Source organism: Sturnus vulgaris, chromosome 10 (genome assembly GCF_052056855.1).
Source record: "Sturnus vulgaris isolate bStuVul1 chromosome 10, bStuVul1.hap1, whole genome shotgun sequence".
Lineage (NCBI taxonomy): Eukaryota > Metazoa > Chordata > Aves > Passeriformes > Sturnidae > Sturnus > Sturnus vulgaris.
This window is the reverse complement of record NC_142252.1, coordinates 6,728,723-6,744,062: the sequence shown is the minus strand read 5'-3', so window position 1 is coordinate 6,744,062 and position 15,340 is coordinate 6,728,723. Positions and strand designations below refer to the sequence as shown.

The 15,340-nt window shown below is 53.4% G+C and overlaps 4 non-coding genes across 4 annotated transcripts; all 4 read right to left on the bottom strand.

Annotated features, from left to right (window-relative positions):
- Positions 1–4,828: 4,828 nt before the first annotated feature.
- TRNAQ-CUG (transfer RNA glutamine (anticodon CUG)) lies at positions 4,829–4,900 on the bottom strand. Its single transcript has one exon. It is a non-coding gene; the product is annotated as a tRNA-Gln (tRNA).
- Positions 4,901–5,528: 628 nt separating this feature from the next.
- TRNAM-CAU (transfer RNA methionine (anticodon CAU)) lies at positions 5,529–5,600 on the bottom strand. The gene has a single exon. It is a non-coding gene; the product is annotated as a tRNA-Met (tRNA).
- An 848-nt stretch (positions 5,601–6,448) lies between these two features.
- TRNAS-AGA (transfer RNA serine (anticodon AGA)) lies at positions 6,449–6,530 on the bottom strand. Its single transcript has one exon. It is a non-coding gene; the product is annotated as a tRNA-Ser (tRNA).
- A 7,981-nt stretch (positions 6,531–14,511) lies between these two features.
- Positions 14,512–14,583, bottom strand: TRNAQ-CUG (transfer RNA glutamine (anticodon CUG)). Its single transcript has one exon. It is a non-coding gene; the product is annotated as a tRNA-Gln (tRNA).
- Between the last annotated feature and the right edge of the window lie 757 nt (positions 14,584–15,340).

Sequence of the window (15,340 nt, the reverse complement as noted above, 5' to 3'; positions counted from 1 at the left end):
CCAAACCCCTGGGAGTGGCCACTTGTGAGCCCTCGCTACTCATGAGGTCCCTGCCTCTTTCATCTCAAATATTGGTCTCTCGCTACGTACAACCCAGAATTGTTCAATGACTCTTAATATCACTTTGGGATGGAATGGACATTAAAATCATCTAGCTTGGGCCGTCTTAAACAGCTTTTACAACTTCTCTCACAACCTTTTGCACTGTCTCGTCCCTCTCATAGGAAAGGATTCCTTTGCACTATCCAATCTAAATATACATTCAATCATTTTCAAAGCTGTAGGCCTTGACCCATCCCTACACACCCCAATATAGTGTCCTTCCATTTCTCAATTGAATTTCTCCTGGAAGATATCTCTTCTCTTCTCTTCTCTTCTCTTCTCTTCTCTTCTCTTCTCTTCTCTTCTCTTCTCTTCTCTTCTCTTCTCTTCTCTTCTCTTCTCTTCTCTTCTCTTCTCTTCTCTTCTCTTTTCCCTTCCCTTCGTTACAAAACCCCAACCATTTCACCCTGTCCTCACAGTACAATGGCTCCATTTGCCTGATGATCTTCGTGGCTTCTCTGGACCCCCTGTAGCAGGTGTGTGTGTTTCTTAGGCTGTGGGTCCTAGAGCTGGAGGCCGTACCCAGCTATGGTGCCATGAGTGCCACGCAGAGCAGGACAATCCCCTCCCTGGATCTGCTGGCCACATGGCTCAGGATGCAGCCCAGAATATGATTGGATTTTTGCACTGGGCTGCTAGCAGGCAGTGCAGGTTCATGTTCTGTATTTCAACCACCTGCAAGTCCTTCTCTGCAGGGCTGCTCTCAATCCACTCGTGGCCTAGCCTGTGTCCATGTTTGGGGTTACCCTGACCTTGGCACTTGACCTTGTTGAGCTTCATGATCTTTGCACAGACCCACCTCTCCATCCTGTCCACATTCCTCTGGATGGCATCCCTTCCTCTAGAGTATCAACCCCATCACTCAGCTCAATGTCATCCACAAACCTGCTGAGGATCCACTCAATCCCTCCCTCCATGTCTCCCAACAAGGTATTAAATAGTCCTCAAAATATTTCCATCACCAAACCCAGAGAATCCACTCTGATCACTGGTTGGACACCCCTCGAGTTGGACATCGAGCTCTAGACCACAAGTCCTTGAGTGCCACCATCCATCCAATCTAGGTGCAATGACTGGCCATCCCCCAAAAAATCCACATCACTCCTATTTAGAGAGAAGGATGCCAAGAGCAGGTGCAGTAGTGCCTCTCTCAGGGAAACTCCACAGCTGAGTGTCCCTTGAAAACTAAACAAGGCCCTCCTGCATTTTACAACCACAGCTCTGGCCTCAGCTTGGGTAGGTGAGATCCTCTAGGAAACAAGGAAATCAACACGTAGGAAGCTGATCAAAGTCATGCCTACATCTCTCCCTGAAAGACAAATTGAACCATTTTAACACACACAAATTGAGCCACTTTGCTCAGTGTGCACAGCCCCGAGGCCAGGATCTGGATGGCATCATTGGGGAAGAGGCTGAGGGCAGGGAGCCCAAAGCTCATGGCTCCTTTTCCTGGGGCAGGCATCACTTTGCCCATTCAATTAATTTCACAGTTCAAAGGGCTACTGGATCAGTCTCGCAGAGCATGTGGGAATCACTGTGAGGTGGAAGAGTTGGGAAAATCCAACTTGAGCTTCAGGCAAACCTGAATCATGCTGATGTGGAAATGAGAGGACATGATGCCCTGGTCTCAGCATTCCAGGGATACCAGAGCACATAGGCTCTTTCCCCAAAAATTTCTGCCTTTGTCAGGGGCATTTCCAGACCTTTTAGGACCAGTCCCAAAACACCTTGTACGTCCATGTAATCCCGTGCTGCTGCTGCAGCTTTCCAAAAGGCATTGCCTGTTGGTGGCTACTTAAGGGGTCATGGGAGGCAGCCCAGGATAATGGAGGCTGGGAGAGACCACTGGATGTCCTCTGCTCCTGTTCTTAGAAGATGAAACTTGCAAGTAGCCTCCGGAAGCTGTGGGCCTTGTCCCATTGTCCTCTGAATACTGCCACTCTCAGAAAAGTCCCTGCCAGTTACAAGGAACAATTTGGGGCAGAAGGGCTGCAAAGCAGAGAGAAAGTGTGTCCCAACAGATCTTCCACTCTATGTCCCCTGGGGAGCATTCACCCCTAATCCTGAGAGCTCCTCGCTGTCCATGTCCAGATCTCATCCCATAAGCCTGGAATCTTATCACCCCATGGATGGTGCACTTTGCTGGCACTTGAGGGGCTACATGTGGGTTGATGTCCCCATTTGGTATCCTTGGGGACAAGGGAGGTGGTGGGCATCTCTTATGGAGAGAGGCAATGCCAGAGGACCAGGCAGAACAGAAGGGCTGCAGCCCCTCACATGTTGAGGGGCTGAGGAGGGTGATGGAGGTTGAGGACACGGCTCTTGTTCAAATTGGTGGAGATGAGCAAGCCATGGAGGGGGGCATGGAGATGCAGGCTCCAACGCCCCCTGGACTTTCAGGAGAGAAGGAAAATAAAGGCCTTTTCCCCAATGTTCCCACCCTGGTCTCTGGCCTCTGGCATGAGCTGAGCAAAATAGGTCAGTGTGGCTGTGGGTCTCTTTCAGGGAAGGACACGGCATCTCTTTGATCACAAAATCAGGCCGTGGTCTGGCCTGTGGACTGTAAGCAAGTTCCCCATGGCTGTCATCAGGCCTGCAGGGACATCCTTCCAGCTGAACATGGCCTTTCCTTACCACTGAGCTTTGCCACCTCCCTGCAGAGTTGGGTCTCTTCCCCACTATGGGCTTGTGCACTGTTGACTTGCTGCCTCAACTGACCCACAGCCCTCTGTATGTCTGTGATAAGCCCGTGGAAGAAATGACCCTCAGGATTAGCCTGAGTGCTGCACTGAAAGCTCCTGAGAGCTGACCTGAGGTTTCTCTTCATGGCTGAATTGCACTGTAACTGGAGCCAAATTAACCATCAAGAAGAACAATGGACAGAAGCAATAAACACTAGACAAAGCCATGTCAACTCTCATTCTCCACTGGCCTGGGACCTCCAAGTGAAATGGCCTTAGGAACCTGGGACACACATGAATCATTTCCATATGGGGTGATGTGAATCTGGTGAAAAATGCCTGAGATGAAAGAGGCAGGGACCTCATGAGCAGCCAGGGCTCACAAGTGGCCACTCCCAGGGGTTTGGATGTTTCAGGAACAAGGAATGTTTGTGGCCCCACAGGGCTCTGGAACACGGTATAAAAGGCTGCTCTGCTCCAGGCTCTGCATCCTGGTCTCTGGCCTCCCTTTCCTCGAGGAACAAGGTAAGCCTGAGTGCGCTCCATCCCTCCCTGTGGGCTGAACTGCTGCCATGGAGGCTGCCCAGGTTGATCCTTGGGCTGCCTCAGCTGGGCCCTGACACAGAACTGTTGAAGGGCCATCAGCCTTTCCATGCTGGTGCCTGGGGACAGCTGGGAAGAGGGGGCTTGTTTCCAGCAGAAGGGGATCAATGGGGCTCAGCCACAGGGGGATGTGCCCAGCAGAATTTGCACCTGCCCTGGTGGAATAAAATGTCCCAGTGCATGCCCGGCCATGTCTAACACGGCCATGTCTGTTGTGGAGATGGGCTGTGACCAGTCTTTGCACAGGAGCCTCCAAGCCCCTGTGCTGGGTCCTGTTCCTGAAGTGGGGCCGCGTTGCTGTGCCGTGCCACTGGGAGGGCAGGAGGAGGGTGGCGGGAGCTGTAGGCACAGAGTGTGTTTTGAAGAGCAAATGTGTCCGTGGAGAGAGCTGAGGGACAGAGAGCCAGACTGATGGTGGGGCTGGTTGTTGCTCCCTGCTCTGTGTTGCAGCTTTGCCTCCTGCACCGAGAGATGTCTTGCTGCAGACCCTGTCCCCCACGGCCCTGTGGCCCCTGTGGCCCAACCCCCCTTGCAAGCAGCTGCAGTGAGCCCTGCATCGCCCGCTGCGCTGACTCCACGGTGTTCATCGAGCCTTCGCCCGTGGTGGTGACCCTGCCGGGCCCCATCCTCACCTCTTTCCCTCAGAGCACAGCCGTGGGATCCTCTCTGTCAGCTGCTGTGGGCAGCTCCCTCAGCACCGCGGGGGTTCCCATCTCTTCTGGGGGCTCCCTTGGCCTGGGGGGGTCAGGCCTGTGTCTGCCTTTCTCCCGCGGGCAGATCTGCTGAAGCCGGCCGATCTTCCCCTTTGTCCTTGCCTAATGGGCCCATCTCCTTCCCTCCCTGCTCCCCCACACGTCTTCCTTGGTCTCTCTTCTGTGCCACCGCTTTTGCTCCTTCTCATTAAAGCCTTTGAGCAGCATCTCTGGAGAGTCGTGGTCCTTTGTTCTGCTCCTCCCTCAGCTACCACTTGCTCTGCCGGGAAGGTCCTCCCCTCTGCCATGGCAGCAAATGTAACCCTAATGATGGGACACTGCCCAATGTTGGCATAGCTCCTGGAACTGATTGCAGAGCAATAGAAAGACATTGGCAGGGAAGAGAGGAATAAGAGCCGCACAGGAAAGGAGCAAGAAAGGAGCAGTCGACACAGGTGCACCCACCAGTAATGCCACACAGAGTAACCTGCTGTTACTGTGGGAATGCTCCAACCTATGAGAAGCTGTCCTCAGCGTGTAGCTCTGTCTCAGTTTGCTTTTGGATGCATGTGACATAGGAGCTGAGCAGTCCCAGAGCAGCCTTCTGTGCCTGACCCCTTTTGAGTGGGTGGTCTCCACCTCAGCTGCTTTGTGAGTCATCTGAGAACACTCCACAAGTGAAGCAGCAGCAGAGGAGTGCTGTGAGTGTGTCAGCATGCTGAGGAAAAGCCTGAGGGAGCAAAAGGACTGAGGTCCCACTGACATTTGAACTCAGATCACTGGATTCAGAGTCCAGAGTGCTCACCATTACACCATGGGACCTTCTGCACAGGTCACCTCTGGCCCCTGTGCTCAGCCTCACTCAGCTGCATGCCCCCTTGCCTTGCCTGACTCTCTCTCCATCACCTTGGACATCTATCACCAAGTGCAGCCTTCCTGCAGGGCCTCCAGGCACTCTCTAATCACACCATCCTTCAGGGCAGCACCACAGCTCCTTCTGCAAGTCGCCCATGGCCTCTCTTACAAGTGCCTGGCTCAGAACCACACACAATCTTCTCTTTCTCAAACTGCAACAAGCTCTTTCTGACTCAGGGCACGCCATGGCAAGTTACCTTCCCACAGCAGAAGCCCCCTTGCCTTCTCTTCTCCAGCCCAAGCCAGTCAAGCTGCATAAGGACTAATGAGAGGAAAACATCAGGCCTCACCCAGGGAAACCCTAAATTTGGGTAAACAGAATCTTTTGAAGAAAAGCTTTGGTTGCCCTTGTCAGCCGTGAACACAACCCTCAATAAAGATATATTTAAAAGTTAGACAACTTATATCCTTTCCACCAAATGCACAGAGCAGGGACAGAGGGAATAAGAGGGCTATGGCCAGGGTTTGCCAGAAAATCTAGAGCCGAGAAGGGTGAAAGCTGTCAGGTGAGGCAGTGCTGGTGAAAAAAGAGCCTTAGCAGAGGATGGTTTCGATCCATCGACCTCTGGGTTATGGGCCCAGCACGCTCCCGCTGCGCCACTCTGCTCCTCCTGAGCCTTGGCTGCCATTGCCCTCGGCGCAGCCTGATGCTGCCGGCCACTGCTGGCCCTCACTCCCTCCCTTCCTCTCTGCTCTGCCTCCCCCACCCCACTAAATGGACACCCTGACAGGTTCATCTCCCAAGGCACCCCCGAAGGCAGGCTGCAGTCTTGGGCCTTGCTAGGGATCAGGCCACCTGAAATCCAGCCTCAGCCTCACCCTGCAGCCCTGCCCAGAGATCCAGCTCTGCTCCCAGCACACTGAAGGACTGCACCTGCCCCTCAGTTCAGTTCTGTGCTGCCCAAGGTGGGACATGGCTTGCCTTTGCTTGGAATTGCCAACCAAAAGAGTTCACCCATTTTAGCTGTGCACGTTCTGGTGGTGCCTCAGCTCAATGCTGCTCATGCTTACTGCGAAGTAAAAGATCTGAGCTCTTGGCACTTTGTGCTAAGCTGGTTTTCACGGTGCAAGTTCTTGCCTTTCCCACTTGGTGTCAATGCGAGGTGATGAAATGATCAGCCCCAGGTGGTGCTGCACTTTGCAATTCCCCTTTCCTTCTCCATTGATGCAGACAACACCTCTGAGATTGCTTTCCCTTGCAGGATTTTCCCCACACCAGGTGGGCTTGGCTGCAGAGCACAGAGTTTTGTCCCCTGCCCTCACAGGTGCCCCTCATCAGGCTTTCCCGTGGCCTGCAGAAAGCCCTTCAGGAGGCAGGCGAGGCTGCCTGCCAGCAGCTGCTCTGCGGGAACAGGCAGGGCTGCAGGAGCAGGAGCCCTCTGGGCAGCTGCAGCTGCCGTCCATGGCAGCCAGCTGTGGGGTGGGACCTGTGCAGCCCAAAAGGGGCGTGTGCCCCGTAGTTGGCAGGATTCGAACCTGCGCGGGGAAACCCCAATGGATTTCTAGTCCATCGCCTTCACCACTCGGCCACAACTACGTGCTCCTGCCCTGCCTGGCTGCTCATCACATACCCTGTGCCACGACACCGACACCCAGGCACTTCAGCCCAAGGCTCCTCTTACAAACGAGTGTGTGAGATTGCTTCAAAAATCACTGGCAAAGATATCAGCAAAAGACACATTTAATATTAAAGGAAAGCACAATGAAATGCCTTGCCATGATTCACTCTACTACTTACAGGACAGTTAAAGCACAAGAAGGAAAAACAAGCAACTACAAACCCAAACAAAATCCAGGCAATCTAAACAGAAATGAACTGAGAACTATCTAGGAGAGGGCGAGAGAATGTGTTTGTATGTTTGTGAGTGTGTCTGTTTGTGTGTGTGTGTGTGACAAAAGACAGTGAGGTCAAGAATATGAAGGAACACGGCCTAAAACCTTGACAGCACTTTACTGTAACTTTTACCTTGCAACTAATATCTTAACCTTAAAATTTTATAGAGGGAAAACACTTGATAGGATTCAACTGAACTTAAAACTACAAAGTTCTCAATGAAATATGGCCCAAGTGGAAGAACACCATTGTAGATGCAGTTTTGGAAATAGATTCCAAATGTCTTGGGAGTTATTTCCAGTAGCTACCACCACGGATTGTGTCAGAGATGGAATGTAAGGTTCCATCTCTGATGACTAAGGCAAATCATCTTGTGAGCCTATAAACAGCTCTGTGCTGAGTGAAGCTCCTGGAGGCTCCTGGACCACCGCAGACGGTGCCAGCACGTCCCTCGGGGTGGAATATCTCTGGCAGCTTGAGAACTGTAAAGCTGGGCTACTCAAAAGGCCATCAGTGATGATGAGGCCTGGTTTGATGCACACACACATCACCCCACACTCCTCTAAGTACAGCCTATGATTGGTTGAGAAACGCAATGGGGTTTGATGTGAGCATTTCACTGAGCCCAAGGGACATTTTTGATAGGTTTATTTACACATCTGAATACAGGGAGTGTCTGTATGTGTGTTTGTGAGAGAGAATTGATAATGGTATGAATGTTGTCACTGTGAAATTGTGATTAAGTCCTTGCTGTGACTGTGGCTCGAGCACTGCTAAACACTTATGTACCCTTTTAATTCTGTATAGAGCATTAGGCTCTGATTTAATTCAATATTCTCTTTATGCTTTACCCACTGAGTGAGTGACGGAGTGAACTTTGCCATCAAACTCTGTTGAGGCCGCACTGCCGATGTCAAGTCATCCAAAGAAGTGCTTTTCTCCTTTCCAGCCCACAAAGCATTACTGGTGGGTGCACCTGTGTCGACTGCTCCTTTCTTGCTCCTTTCCTGTGCGGCTCTTATTCCTCTCTTCCCTGCCAATGTCTTTCTATTGCTCTGCAATCAGTTCCAGGAGCTCTACCAACATTGGGCAGTGTCCCATCATTAGGGTTACATTTGCTGCCATGGCAGAGGGGAGGACCTTCCTGGCAGAGCAGGTGGTAGCTGAGGGAGGAGCAGAACAAAGGACCACGACTCTCCAGAGATGCTGCTCAAAGGCTTTAATGAGAAGGAGCAAAAGCGGTGGCACAGAAGAGAGACCAAGGAAGACGTGTGGGGGAGCAGGGAGGGAAGGAGATGGGCCCATTAGGCAAGGACAAAGGGGAAGATCGGCCGGCTTCAGCAGATCTGCCCGCGGGAGAAAGGCAGACACAGGCCTGACCCCCCCAGGCCAAGGGAGCCCCCAGAAGAGATGGGAACCCCCGCGGTGCTGAGGGAGCTGCCCACAGCAGCTGACAGAGAGGATCCCACGGCTGTGCTCTGAGGGAAAGAGGTGAGGATGGGGCCCGGCAGGGTCACCACCACGGGCGAAGGCTCGATGAACACCGTGGAGTCAGCGCAGCGGGCGATGCAGGGCTCACTGCAGCTGCTTGCAAGGGGGGTTGGGCCACAGGGGCCGCAGGGCCGTGGGGGACAGGGTCTGCAGCAAGACATCTCTCGGTGCAGGAGGCAAAGCTGCAACACAGAGCAGGGAGCAACAACCAGCCCCACCATCAGTCTGGCTCTCTGTCCCTCAGCTCTCTCCACGGACACATTTGCTCTTCAAAACACACTCTGTGCCTACAGCTCCCGCCACCCTCCTCGTGCCCTCCCAGTGGCACGGCACAGCAACGCAGCCCCACTTCAGGAACAGGACCCAGCACAGGGACTTGGAGGCTCCTGTGCAAAGACTGGTCACAGCCCATCTCCACAACAGACATGGCCGTGTTAGACATGGCCGGGCATGCACTGGGACATTTTGTTCCACCAGGGCAGGTGCAAATTCTGCTGGGCACATCCCCCTGTGGCTGAGCCCCATTGATCCCCTTCTGCTGGAAACAAGCCCCCTCTTCCCAGCTGTCCCCAGGCACCAGCATGGAAAGGCTGATGGCCCTTCAACAGTTCTGTGTCAGGGCCCAGCTGAGGCAGCCCAAGGATCAACCTGGGCAGCCTCCATGGCAGCAGTTCAGCCCACAGGGAGGGATGGAGCGCACTCAGGCTTACCTTGTTCCTCGAGGAAAGGGAGGCCAGAGACCAGGATGCAGAGCCTGGAGCAGAGCAGCCTTTTATACCGTGTTCCAGAGCCCTGTGGGGCCACAAACATTCCTTGTTCCTGAAACATCCAAACCCCTGGGAGTGGCCACTTGTGAGCCCTGGCTGCTCATGAGGTCCCTGCCTCTTTCATCTCAAATATTGGTCTCTCGCTACGTACAACCCCGAATTTTTCAATGACTCTTTGTATCAGTTTACGATGGAATGGTCCTTGAAATCATCTAGCTTGAGCTGTCTTAAACAGCTTTCACAACTTCTCTGCACAACCTGTTGCAGTGTCTCATCACTCTCCAGGAAAAGATTCCTTTGCAATATCTAATCTAAATATTCCTGCGTTCTCTTTTGAACCTGTAGCCGTTGACCCATGCCTATACACCCCAACCAAGTATCCTTCCCTATCTCGACTGAATGTCTCCTGAGAGACTGCTCTTCTCTTTGCTACACAACTCCAATCCTCTCAGCCTGTCTTCACAGTCCAATGGCTCCATTTGCCTGATGATCTTCGTGGCTTCTCTGGACCCCCTGTAGCAGGTGTGTGTGTTTCTTAGGCTGTGGGTCCTAGAGCTGGAGGCAGTACCCAGCTATGGTGCCATGAGTGCCACGCAGAGCAGGACAATCCCCTCCCTGGATCTGCTGGCCACACGGCTCAGGATGCAGCCCAGAATATGATTGGATTTTTGCACTGGGCTGCTAGCAGGCAGTGCAGGTTCATGTTCTGTATTTCAACCACCTGCAAGTCCTTCTCTGCAGGGCTGCTCTCAATCCACTCGTGGCCTAGCCTGTGTCCATGTTTGGGGTTACCCTGACCTTGGCACTTGACCTTGTTAAGCTTCATGATCTTTGCACAGACCCACCTCTCCATCTTGTCCACGTTCCTCTGGATGGCATCCCTTCCTCTAGAGTATCAACCCCATCACTCAGCTCAATGTCATCCACAAACCTGCTGAGGATCCACTCAATCTCTCCCTCCATGTCTCCCAACAAGGTATTAAATAGTCCTCAAAATATTTCCATCACCAAACCCAGAGAATCCACTCTTATCACTGGTTGGACACCCCTCGAGTTGGACATCGAGCTCTAGACCACAAGTCCTTGATTGCCACCATCCATCCAATCTAGGTGCAATGACTGGCCATCCCCCAAAAAATCCACATCACTCCTATTTAGAGAGAAGGATGCCAAGAGCAGGTGCAGTAGTGCCTGTCTCAGGGAAACTCCACAGCTGAGTGTCCCTTGAAAACTAAACAAGGCCCTCCTGCATTTTACAACCACAGCTCTGGCCTCAGCTTGGGTAGGTGAGATCCTCTAGGAAACAAGGAAATCAACACGTAGGAAGCTGATCAAAGTCATGCCTACATCTCTCCCTGAAAGACAAATTGAGCCATTTTAACACACACAAATTGAGCCACTTTGCTCAGTGTGCACAGCCCCGAGGCCAGGATCTGGATGGCATCATTGGGGAAGAGGCTGAGGGCAGGGAGCCCAAAGCTCATGGCTCCTTTTCCTGGGGCAGGCATCACGTTGCCCATTCAATTAATTTCACAGTTCAAAGGGCTACTGGATCAGTCTCGCAGAGCATGTGGGAATCACTGAGGTGGAAGAGTTGGGAAAATCCAACTTGAGCTTCAGGCAAACCTGAATCATGCTGATGTGGAAATGAGAGGACATGATGCCCTGGTCTCAGCATTCCAGGGATACCAGAGCACATAGGCTCTTTTCCCAAAAATTTCTGCCTTTGTCAGGGGCATTTCCAGACCTTTTAGGACCAGTCCCAAAACACCTTGTACGTCCATGTAATCCCGTGCTGCTGCTGCAGCTTTTCAAAAGGCATTGCCTGTTGGTGGCTACTTAAGGGGTCATGGGAGGCAGCCCAGGATAATGGAGGCTGGGAGAGACCACTGGATGTCCTCTGCTCCTGTTCTTAGAAGATGAAACTTGCAAGTAGCCTCCGGAAGCTGTGAGCCTTGTCCCATTGTCCTCTGAACTCTGCCACTGTCAGAAAAGTCCCTGCCAGTTACAAGGAACTCTTTTAGGGCAGAAGGGCTGCAAAGCAGAGAGAAAGTGTGTCCCAACAGAGCTTCCACTTTATGTCCCCTGGGGAGCTTTCACACCTAATCCTGAGAGTTCCTCACTGTCCATGTCCAGATCTCACTCCATAAGCCTGGGATTTTCTCACCCCATGGATGGTGCACTTTGCTGGCACTTGAGGGGCTACATGTGGGTTGATGTCCCCATTTGGTGTCCCTGGGGACAAGGGAGGTAGTGGGCATCTCTTATGGAGAGAGGCAATGCCAGAGGACCAGGCAGAACAGAAGGGCTGCAGCCCCTGACACGTGGGGGGAGGTTGAGGGCACTGCTCGTGTTTAAGGTGGTGGAGATGAGCAAGGTGTGGAGGGGGGCATGGAGCTGATGACTCCAGCACGTCCTGGACTTTCTGGAGAGAAGGGAGCCAAACTCTCCTGAGACATGCACTGTCAAAGGGCAAGAGGCAGCAATCACAAGTTGCAAGAAAGGAAATCTCAAGGCTGCCTGGGGGAAGATATGGGACAGGCCTAGGAGAGCTGCACAAGGGATAGTGACCTTTTCTTGAGCTGTGACATTGCTTAGAAGTCAGCAGGATAAGGCCCAGAGCCTGCTGAGGAACTGGGGCAGTTTGATCTGCCCAGAGCAGTTGAGAGGAGCACAAGACCTCCAGAGTTCCAGCCAGACCTTCTGGGGTTGATCTGGAGTACTCTGAGTCACTACAGCCCTGGAGCAGTCACCAAAAGACCATGCCTTGGGAGACAGCAAATGCAGGAGATTGCAGAGAAGCACCAGGTGATGCTTGAACAGGGAGAAAAGGTGGGGGAATACCCTTCATGGCAGCAGAACATTGAGGATATGAGCTCTGTTATCCCCTGAGTGCCTGAGTGTGTGGCACCCATTCCACTCAAGTCCACACTGGGTGACTCAGATTTGCCTGGAGCTCAGGGATTTTCCCAGCTCTTCCACATCGTGATGACACCCACGTGCTCTGGGGAGACTGATCCAATGTCCCTTTGAAATGTAAAATGCATGGAATGGGAAACTCCATGCCAGACCCAGAAAAAAGAGCCATGGGCTTTTGGCTCCCTGCCCTCATCCATTTCCCCAAAGCCACCAACCAGGTCTGCGGCCTCTGCAATAAGCTGAGCAAAATAGGTCAGTGTGGCTGTGGGTCTCTTTCAGGGAAGGACACGGCATCTCTTTGATCACAAAATCAGGCCGTGGTCTGGCCTGTGGACTGTAAGCAAGTTCCCCATGGCTGTCATCAGGCCTGCAGGGACATCCTTCCAGCTGAACATGGCCTTTCCTTACCACTGAGCTTTGCCACCTCCCTGCAGAGTTGGGTCTCTTCCCCACTATGGGCTTGTGCACTGTTGACTTGCTGCCTCAACTGACCCACAGCCCTCTGTATGTCTGTGATAAGCCCGTGGAAGAAATGACCCTCAGGATTAGCCTGAGTGCTGCACTGAAAGCTCCTGAGAGCTGACCTGAGGTTTCTCTTCATGGCTGAATTGCACTGTAACTGGAGCCAAATTATCCATCAAGACGAACAATAGACAGAAGCAATATACCCTACATATAGTCATGTCAACTCTCATTCTTCTCCTTCTCCACTGGCCTGGGACCTCCAAGAAAAGTGGCCTTAGGAACCTGGGATACACATGAATCATTTCCATGTTGGGTGGTGTGAAACTGGTGAAAAATGCCTGAGATGAAAGAGGCAGGGACCTCATGAATAGCGAGGGCTCACAAGTGGCCACTCCCAGGGGTTTGGATGTTTCAGGAACAAGGAATGTTTGTGGCCCCACAGGGCTCTGGAACACGGTATAAAAGGCTGCTCTGCTCCAGGCTCTGCATCCTGGTCTCTGGCTTCCCTTTCCTCGAGGAACAAGGTAAGCCTGAGTGCGCTCCATCCCTCCCTGTGGGCTGAACTGCTGCCATGGAGGCTGCCCAGGTTGATCCTTGGGCTGCCTCAGCTGGGCCCTGACACAGAACTGTTGAAGGGCCATCAGCCTTTCCATGCTGGTGCCTGGGGACAGCTGGGAAGAGGGGGCTTGTTTCCAGCAGAAGGGGATCAATGGGGCTCAGCCACAGGGGGATGTGCCCAGCAGAATTTGCACCTGCCCTGGTGGAACAAAATGTCCCAGTGCATGCCCGGCCATGTCTAACACGGCCATGTCTGTTGTGGAGATGGGCTGTGACCAGTCTTTGCACAGGAGCCTCCAAGCCCCTGTGCTGGGTCCTGTTCCTGAAGTGGGGCTGCGTTGCTGTGCCGTGCCACTGGGAGGGCACGAGGAGGGTGGCGGGAGCTGTAGGCACAGAGTGTGTTTTGAAGAGCAAATGTGTCCGTGGAGAGAGCTGAGGGACAGAGAGCCAGACTGATGGTGGGGCTGGTTGTTGCTCCCTGCTCTGTGTTGCAGCTTTGCCTCCTGCACCGAGAGATGTCTTGCTGCAGACCCTGTCCCCCACGGCCCTGCGGCCCCTGTGGCCCAACCCCCCTTGCAAGCAGCTGCAGTGAGCCCTGCATCGCCCGCTGCGCTGACTCCACGGTGTTCATCGAGCCTTCGCCCGTGGTGGTGACCCTGCCGGGCCCCATCCTCACCTCTTTCCCTCAGAGCACAGCCGTGGGATCCTCTCTGTCAGCTGCTGTGGGCAGCTCCCTCAGCACCGCGGGGGTTCCCATCTCTTCTGGGGGCTCCCTTGGCCTGGGGGGGTCAGGCCTGTGTCTGCCTTTCTCCCGCGGGCAGATCTGCTGAAGCCAGCCGATCTTCCCCTTTGTCCTTGCCTAATGGGCCCATCTCCTTCCCTCCCTGCTCCCCCACACGTCTTCCTTGGTCTCTCTTCTGTGCCACCGCTTTTGCTCCTTCTCATTAAAGCCTTTGAGCAGCATCTCTGGAGAGTCGTGGTCCTTTGTTCTGCTCCTCCCTCAGCTACCACCTGCTCTGCCAGGAAGGTCCTCCCCTCTGCCATGGCAGCAAATGTAACCCTAATGATGGGACACTGCCCAATGTTGGCATAGCTCCTGGAACTGATTGCAGAGCAATAGAAAGACATTGGCAGGGAAGAGAGGAATAAGAGCCGCACAGGAAAGGAGCAAGAAAGGAGCAGTCGACACAGGTGCACCCACCAGTAATGCCACACAGAGTAACCTGCTGTTACTGTGGGAATGCTCCAACCTATGAGCAGCTGTCCTCAGCGTGTAGCTCTGTCTCAGTTTGCTTTTGGATGCATGTGACATAGGAGCTGAGCAGTCCCAGAGCAGCCTCCTGTGCCTGACCCCTTTTGAGTGGGTGGTCTCCACCTCAGCTGCTGTGTGATTCATCTGAGAACACTCCACAAGTGAAGCAGCAGCAGAGGAGAGCTGTGAGTGTTAGCATGCTGAGGAAAAGCCTGAGGGAGCAAAAGGACTGAGGTCCCACTGAGATTTGAACTCAGATCGCTGGATTCAGAGTCCAGAGTGCTCACCATTACACCATGGGACCTTCTGCACAGGTCACCTCTGGCCCCTGTGCTCAGCCTCACTCAGCTGCATGCCCCCTTGCCTTGCCTGACTCTCTCTCCATCACCTTGGACATCTATCACCAAGTGCAGCCTTCCTGCAGGGCCTCCAGGCACTCTCTAATCACACCATCCTTCAGGGCAGCACCACAGCTCCTTCTGCAAGTCGCCCATGGCCTTTCCTGCACTCCTAACACCCAGTCACTGCTAGCCAATACCTGCTTGGCCCTGATCCTTCATCACCCTACAAATGGTCCTGGCAGCAAACAGAGGATAGAGAAATCTCCCAGATATTTGTGTTGAGCACATGTGGAGCAGCCTGAGTCTCCTCTGCCCTGGCATAGGCCTGGAGGTGCCCTCCTGTGCCTGGGAATCTGGGGATTGAGCTGGCTGCAGGGAAGGAAGGAAGACCTGTGTGCCCATAGTATGCAGGGCCTTGAGGGGGAAGCTGTGCCTAATGCTGAACAACTCCATGGCCCCCTGTTGGCTGGACTAGGTTGCAGGGCCAGATGAAGAGGAGAACCACGGCCAGGGAGCTAGAGGCAGGCATGGTAAAAGTTGTTGGTGAGGCAACATTGGGGAAAGCGTGCCCTAGTTGAGGATGGTTTTGATCCATGAACCTCTGACTTATGGGCCCAACACATGCCACTGCACCACTTTGCTCCTGCCAGGTTTTATCTGTCCTTGCTCCCCGCAGCCTGACTGCCAGCCCTTGCTTTCTCCCTTGCTGTCTGTTTGGCC